This window comes from Danio aesculapii, chromosome 8 (genome assembly GCF_903798145.1).
Source record: "Danio aesculapii chromosome 8, fDanAes4.1, whole genome shotgun sequence".
NCBI classification, from domain to species: Eukaryota; Metazoa; Chordata; class Actinopteri; order Cypriniformes; family Danionidae; genus Danio; species Danio aesculapii.
Window position 1 is genome coordinate 16160165 of NC_079442.1, and position 7722 is coordinate 16167886.

Below are 7722 nucleotides of genomic sequence, written 5' to 3' on the forward strand. Positions count from 1 at the left end.
AGATGGTGGACAGAAATTTCAGTTAATTAAGGCATAATTGGTATCAATAATCTCAGGACAACCCAAAGAATGTATCAAGACAAAAAAAGGGAAAATTAGTCAAAAGTTATTAGCATTTTTAGAAATATCGGTATAACGTTTCTAAAGCTAAACGATAAATAAAAGGTGGTGCTGCAACAAAACAGGACACAGTCCAGAACAATAACCGTTGGTCAGCATGGTCTGTAGATCATGTGATTCAATTTAGGTGAAAATCAGATAAATGGCTCTAGACAAGTTTGTTCAAATAGGTTTTACGAAAAATTCGAAATAGCTAAAAAAAAATTATGATGGAAAATTACGTCATAGGGTGCGTTTAAATCGGCTTGAGTCAAGGAATCAGAGAATTTTTTTTTTATTATAGCCCATTTGGTTCAAAATTTATAAAGATAGAGAGCTAGAGAGTCCAAGTTTGTTGTGGTTGAAGATCAGACTGTCCTCTATCAGTGTGTCAAAGTTGCACAAATGCCACAAACGGTTCATAGGGCTGCCATAGACTCCCAGAGCAGAAGAAGAAGCGGAAGAAGAAGACGCCAGAAGAATAATAATAAAAACCAGAATAGATACTTTGGTGCTTGGCCCCTAATAATACATCACAAATATAGAGAAACATAACAGAATATAACAAAGAAATGCAACACAATATAACCTTTACCCAAACAGCTAATTAGACACTAAAGAAAAAGACAAATATCAAACTCCTCATTTAAACTTCTTGAAGACAATATATCGAGTGAACATCCAAAAGGCTTCATGTTGTAACAGCAATTTATTAACATATCCCATCCGACGTGGACACTTAACAACTTCAACTCCTATGTATTGAAGAGTAAAGACAGAATGGCTGTTTCTCTATGCGTTCTTCAGCAATCTTGTGTCCTCATGTTCACATGTGATGTCATCATCAGCTGTCAAAGTTCAGTTCCAAAACTCAAGACGTGTGAAAGTTCCCAGATGTGTTCTTGATATCGGGGATGCATCGATGCAGACTTGAGCGCAAAACCAGGGAAGTTTTCTGAGAAATCATTGCGATGGGATGTGCAGCATTTTATATAAATTTACTATTAAACTTTAGAGATAAAACTTATTTATATCAGGAGTTTCCCTAAATGAAACGGTGAAAGTAAACATTACCATGAAAATCTTTATAAAGGCATAAACACATTAAGAGTGTTTATTTGCTGAAATTCATATTAAAATTAGTTTTATTTGTATTGCGCAGCGTGTATTTGTAAGGTCTTTATGTATAGTATATTGTGAAAGGGGGAAAAACTATAAATCATTGTATGAATGCTGTTTCAATCATTTTCATGACTTTGTTCTTCCGAGGTAACTTGGCAAGACCAGTTTTCACAAGAACACAAGTCCGTTCTCAGCTTTCTTGGAATTGAGAAACAGCCACTCTCTTATAACTAAAAGATGCTGCGCAACCACACTTAATGGTAATGGTAATGATAATGGTGTCGAATAGCACATCGATGTTCAGACATACGAATTTTTAAAGGCCTACTCATCTTACCGACATAACTTAAACAACAAGGGGCATCACAACATATAGATTACGTTAGCTGTCTAGCACGAATTTGTGCCTTGAATTTTTTACTTTTTTGCTGTATAAGGATGTGTGAAAGAATTTACTAATGTATATTTTTCTATTTATTTGTTGTGAGATAATGTATGAGAGCATGTGATCTGGAAGTGTATAAAAAGAGCAACATTCTGTGATGAAGAGCCAGTGTGCTCAAAACATTACACGCTTTGTGTTAGCCTTTTTAATTTAAAGGGCACCTATGGTGAAAAATCTACTTTTCAAGCTGTTTGGACAAAAATGTGTGTAAGTATAGTGTATAAACTGTCATATTGGGGTGATATAAATACACCCAGTCCTTTTTTTTCAAATTTAACAACATAAAAACGGTGGACCAATTGGAGCTGTTTTCAGATCGACCCACCAATATTGATTGACAGCTGCGCGCATTAACATGTCCGGTAGTCACGTGTATAATTATATAATCAAAACAGGACGAGCGCAAAGCAGCCGGGAATAAAAGGTGTGTTTAGTTCGCTAGGATCATTAATCATCATCAAACGTGATCAAGAGTGAGTTTTACAAGTTTAAAATGTTTTAAAACAGAGCATGTGTGTAATGAATTACAGCGATTCACTTCAGATTCACTTAATCGGCACAGCCGTGTGTCAGAACAATTATAAAGGAAGACGCTTCAATCGTGGTTTGTGGACGTTAAATCAGGTTTATTTTGTACATTAACATAACAGATATCCATACAGCAGTGGATATTACCAGTATCATGTCACATATGCGTGCAAAACGAGTGCAAAGCTTAACGTGCTGTCTCTCTATCTCTCTCTCTCTCTGTGTGTGTCTTCGTGTCTGAGCTGTGTGTGTGTGTGTCTGCGTGTCTGAGCTAAGTGTGTGTGCGTATGTCTGCGCTACGTTTGTGTGTGTGTGCGCTATGTGTTTGTGTCCTTGCTGTGTGTGTGCGTGAACTTTGTAATGACATTGTGTGTGGCTCATTGTTGCAAATCCACAAAAAATGCATCAAATACTGATTGTTAAAGTTCTTACTGTAGTATCTCTCACACACCTTATGTGAGATCTGCTTCCTGAGGCAGCCGAGGGCGGCGATTGCTGACAGGCACGTGGGAACGGTGGGCAGGGAGGACTAGCCTTAAAGGGCTAGTACAAAAAAACAGCAAAACCTTTTTTCCAGCTATAATATAGACACTTCAAACAGCTATAATAAATAATCTGATGGGTGTTTTGAGCTGAAACTTTGCAGACACATCCTGGGGACACAAAAGACTTATATTAAATATGAAAAAAGGGGTACCCTATGTGCCCTTTAATAAACTGGTCATTTTTGGAGCTTTGATGTTTCCGCCTTTTTGAATATATTTTTGCACTTTTTGCTCAGCACCCATTTAGATTGATGTGCGTGCTTTTGTGCATTTTTTCACTAATGAGATCATACAAATGTATACGAATTAGCCACTAAATAAAAAATTACAAACTGCCTTGAAATAGCAGTCATTTAGGTTACAACATCCCAACATTTTTGGAGTGTCAAAGTTCTGTACATATGTCTTGGTACATTGTAATTATGCTTAAAGTACTGACATCATGTAGTTACACTCTTAATTTTTAAACCTAACTGTAGCTCAACCTAAATGTCATTCCTAAATGTCTGAAATAGTGAATCTGGCCTAAATAAATCTGCATCAGTCCGGTGGGACAAGTCACACAGTACAAGTTATAGTTAATTAACAAGTAAGTTAATTCATTCATTATTCTTCGGCTTAGTCTCTTGTTTATCAGGGCTCGCCACAGCAGAATGGACCACCAACTATTTTAGCATATGTTTTTATCGCATGCCCTTCCAGCCACAACGTAGTACTGGAAAACACCCATACACTCTCAAATTCACACACACACTTATACACTACAGCCAATTTAGTTTATCCAATTCACCTATACTGCATGTCTTTGGGCTGTGGGGGAAACTAGAGCACCTGGAGGAAACCGACGCCAACACAGGGATAAAAAGTAAGTCATTAAAAGTAAGTTAATTACAAGGTCTAGCGATGTAAATCCTTTTTGCTTTTGTTAGAAACTTGAAAATGTATTTTGACAGCTGTAGATCATTTGCCCTGTTTTAAAACAGGAATTAAAAATGTTAAAAGTGCCAGCTGGGTCAGTTGGCATTTTGATGTAGAGTTTGCATGTTCGCCCCGTTTATACGTAGATTTCCTTTGGGTGATCCGGCTTCCCCCACAAGTCCAAAAACATGCGGTATAGGTGAATTGGGTAAGCTAAATTGTCCATAGTGTCTGTGTGTGAATGAGTGTGTATGGATGTTTCGCAGTAATGGGTTGCAGCTGGAAGGGCATCCGCTGCGTAAAACATTTGCTGGATAAGTTGGAAGTTCATTCCGCTGTGGCGACCTCAGATTACTAAAAGGCACTAAGCTAACAAGAAAATGAAAGAATGAACTACTTTCATAGTATTTCTAAAACCTGTCAAGTCAACTTTGTGACTCTGTGTGTTCTTTTGAAAAAGAATCAAGGCCTATTTTTTTCTGTTTTGGACCATTATTCTGAATTAGGGGTTTGCTCCACAATTCATTCAGAGGAATTAGCAAAGCAATCACTGCTATTCTTTTACATTGCAAATTTTTTTTCGTAGCGTCCATAATAACTCATCATACATTGTAGCCTTGTCCATTGGTCAATTAGGTCAGAATTCTCCCCACAAGCAAACTTATGAGACCACCTTGTTCATTGTTGGTTTCAGATTGATCGATAGTTCAATTGAATGGAAGAATTTATATATATACTCATATAGACCTAGATATATTTAGTTGAAATTTTGTAGGTTGTGATTTTTTGCAATATTTAGCTTGAATTTAATTGTATTATCTTTCTATTTCTAAATTTGTTTGGTGACTAAAATACTAGTTTAATAAATATATCTGTTTAATAACTCTGTTTTGTTTAATGGCATTGAAATACATTACCTATTTTCACTGAGAAATGGATAAAAATATTTATCTTCAAAATGGCAATTATGTTGAGCACTGTGTATCAGGTAAAACGTTCCCATTTGGTTTGAGAATGTGATTCAAAGCAACTGGATTGTATTAAAAAGCATTCAAACGATTTCTTCTGTAGTAGGCAGAAAGTGGAGCCGCAGCCACTAAAGAGTTAAAGAAAGACCTCTCACAGCCCTTATGACAGAAAAAGATGTTTACTTGAAATGACGTCAAATGGGCAAATTCATGTAGCATTTGCAATGAACAATTACTTAAATAATTGGTCCCCGCACCAAAAGATTGATTGCATAAAAGCTGTTTTCGTTTGAAAATCCATTAGCGGGCACCATTTTTCCAGCACACTTTGACATGCTATGATTTTATTAATTTTTATTCCCAAAGATGCATGATTCTCTCGCTCCGGTCCTTTGCCCTTTGCAAAGAGCACAGTAAGAGAGGGAGGCAGAGATGAAGAGAGAGAAAGAGGACCACTTAGATGCCGTCATTGATTACGCCAACTATCAGGACCCCTCGAATATAAAAGGTCTCCATTTGGGAATTGAGAAATCTCCATATGCTGGCTTCCACTTGCTTACAGGGCCCGCTGCTTGATTTACATTAGTATTCATTAATCTATTAACTGTTGAAGAAGCTGAGATTGTGATTGGAGCTGAAAGCAAAGGTGTTTCAAGTGGCCCTTGTGGTCGAGAGAGAAACCGCAGACTGACAGACGGAGAGAGAGAGAGCCAGAGAGAGAGATGGAGGAAAAGCATGTTGCGATGCCACCTCGTACCTCTAATCTTCATCATTCTCTGCTCTCCCCTCGTTCTTACTCATCGCAGACACCGTGCATACATTAACATACTAATTAAACCTCAATTAGTAGTTGCGCTGACTGTTCTTTTTTTATCAGCGAGATGTAAAATATGGATTGGACATTAGCAACACCAGAGGCTAATTTATCAAATGCTTTTCAAAGGTTTTTTTTTTAATTATTCAACAATTTCTGCACAGGGAATTTATGTTAACGATTGGTGTATCATAATGATGTTTAATTAACATGATGATGAAATGCCAAGGTTTTGGAACTTTGACCGCTCATTCTTCAAAGTACGGCGGTTTAAAGACAGTTTGAAGCTTAACGCCGTCACGTGCATGCATATAAATGCAGAAGCGCACCTAATGTCATTTAGCAAAGTAGGACGTACCAGCATTAGCATTCGTCTTGCTCTTTGAAATCCTTTTTCTGTTAACCATTTTGTGTTTCTGGGTGTGATGTTCCTGTGTGTTTTCTCTGGTTATTAAGCTGTTGAGCATGACAAAAATAAACTTGTCTCATTGCAAGCACATACACGGTGTTCTGGCAAACTCCTGCGTCAAACTGTCACAAATTACCTGAAAGTTAGCAACAACTAAATCGTTTATTTATTTTTGTGAAGGAACCAGTAAAATATAGCCAAAGATTCTGCGCAGGGCTATATTTGTTTTGCAGTGTTTACACACTTGTCTCTGCAAGCATGTTTTTATTATTTTTATTTCATTTGCCAGGTTTGTGGGGCAGCTGAGCTTAAAAATGACAATAACATCAGTTCATAAAACTAATTCCTAATAATTATTGTAATGGGAGAGGGAAAAACACTTTTATAATCTGAAAATACATGCCGCCACAATTTTGATCCAGGGCATTTTTCCGTGTCATTTCTGGCAGCATCTTTGACATCATGCTATTATTGCACTATTTTGGGGAATAATCTTTTTTTTTTTTTTGTAATGCACAGTGTACAAAACACCCCAAGGTTGGTTGTGTCTGATAAAATGGCTACATTTTTATTACAATAACTAGTTGAAGTAGTAGTAGATGCAGTGATGTAATTAATAACAAAGACAATACTATTATTAAAAATACATTTAATAAAAAAAATTACCCAGCAAATTGTTTTGTCCACATTATATCCAAAATTGGTTAGAAATAACCCAGAATTTCATAAGAATAGTTATAACTTTAATTATTATTATTTTTTTTTTATTATTATTATTATTATTATTATTATTATTATTATTATTATTATTATTATTATTATTATTATTATTATTATTATAGCAAATAGCAAACTTCCAGTTGGATTCTTACACCAAGAGAATTACAAGCTCGGATAACTCATCTTTTTTCTCACAGTAACTCATAAAAAATAAAAAAAACTGGATGCAAATTAAATATTAATGTGTGTTATCAGAAAGCAAACTGGTTTAGTAAATCTTCAGTCCCCCCAGGTTAGCTGTGTTAAAATGGCTACATTTGAATTATAATAACAAGTTGCAGGAGTAGAAGTTGTAGTAGATGCAGTAATGTATTTAATAACAAAGACATTACTATTATTAAACATACATTTTATTGAAAAATTACCCAGCAGATTGTTTTGTCCACATTATACCCAAAATTGGTTAAAAATAGCCCAGTATTTTTTTGAGTGTAATAATAATATTTATAACTTCAATTATTACTATTATTATTATTATCATTAGTAGTAGTACTAGTAGTAGTAGAAGTAGTATTAAGCTTAATTGAAATTTGCACAGATTAACCCAAATTATATACAATATTATATGCAAAAGCACAAAGATTTGCATAATAATTACATTTCTAATGAGATTTTCTTTCATTTCTCTTGCATATAAATAGCAAACATCCAGTTAGATTCTTACACCAAGAGGACTATCACAGGTCCAGATAACTCATCGCTTTTTTTTATAACACCTCATCAAAAAAAACTGAATGCAAAATACACACATTCAGAAAGCCTGATCTCCACAGCCCCCACTCTTATTAACTCCACCTTTTCTTTCTATTATAATTACTAGTTGTGGTAGTAAAATAAGCAGTAGATGCAGTAATGTAACTAACAACAAAGACATTACTATTAGTAAACATACATTTAATTAAAAAATAAAATACCCAGCAGATTGTTTTGTCCACATTACTGTATATCCAAAATTGGTTGGAAATAACCCAGTATTTTTAGAGCATAATAATAATAGTCATAACTTTAATTATTATTGTTATTGCTTAATAATATTATTATTATTATTATTATTATTATTAAGCTTAATTGAAATTAACACAGATTATCCCAAA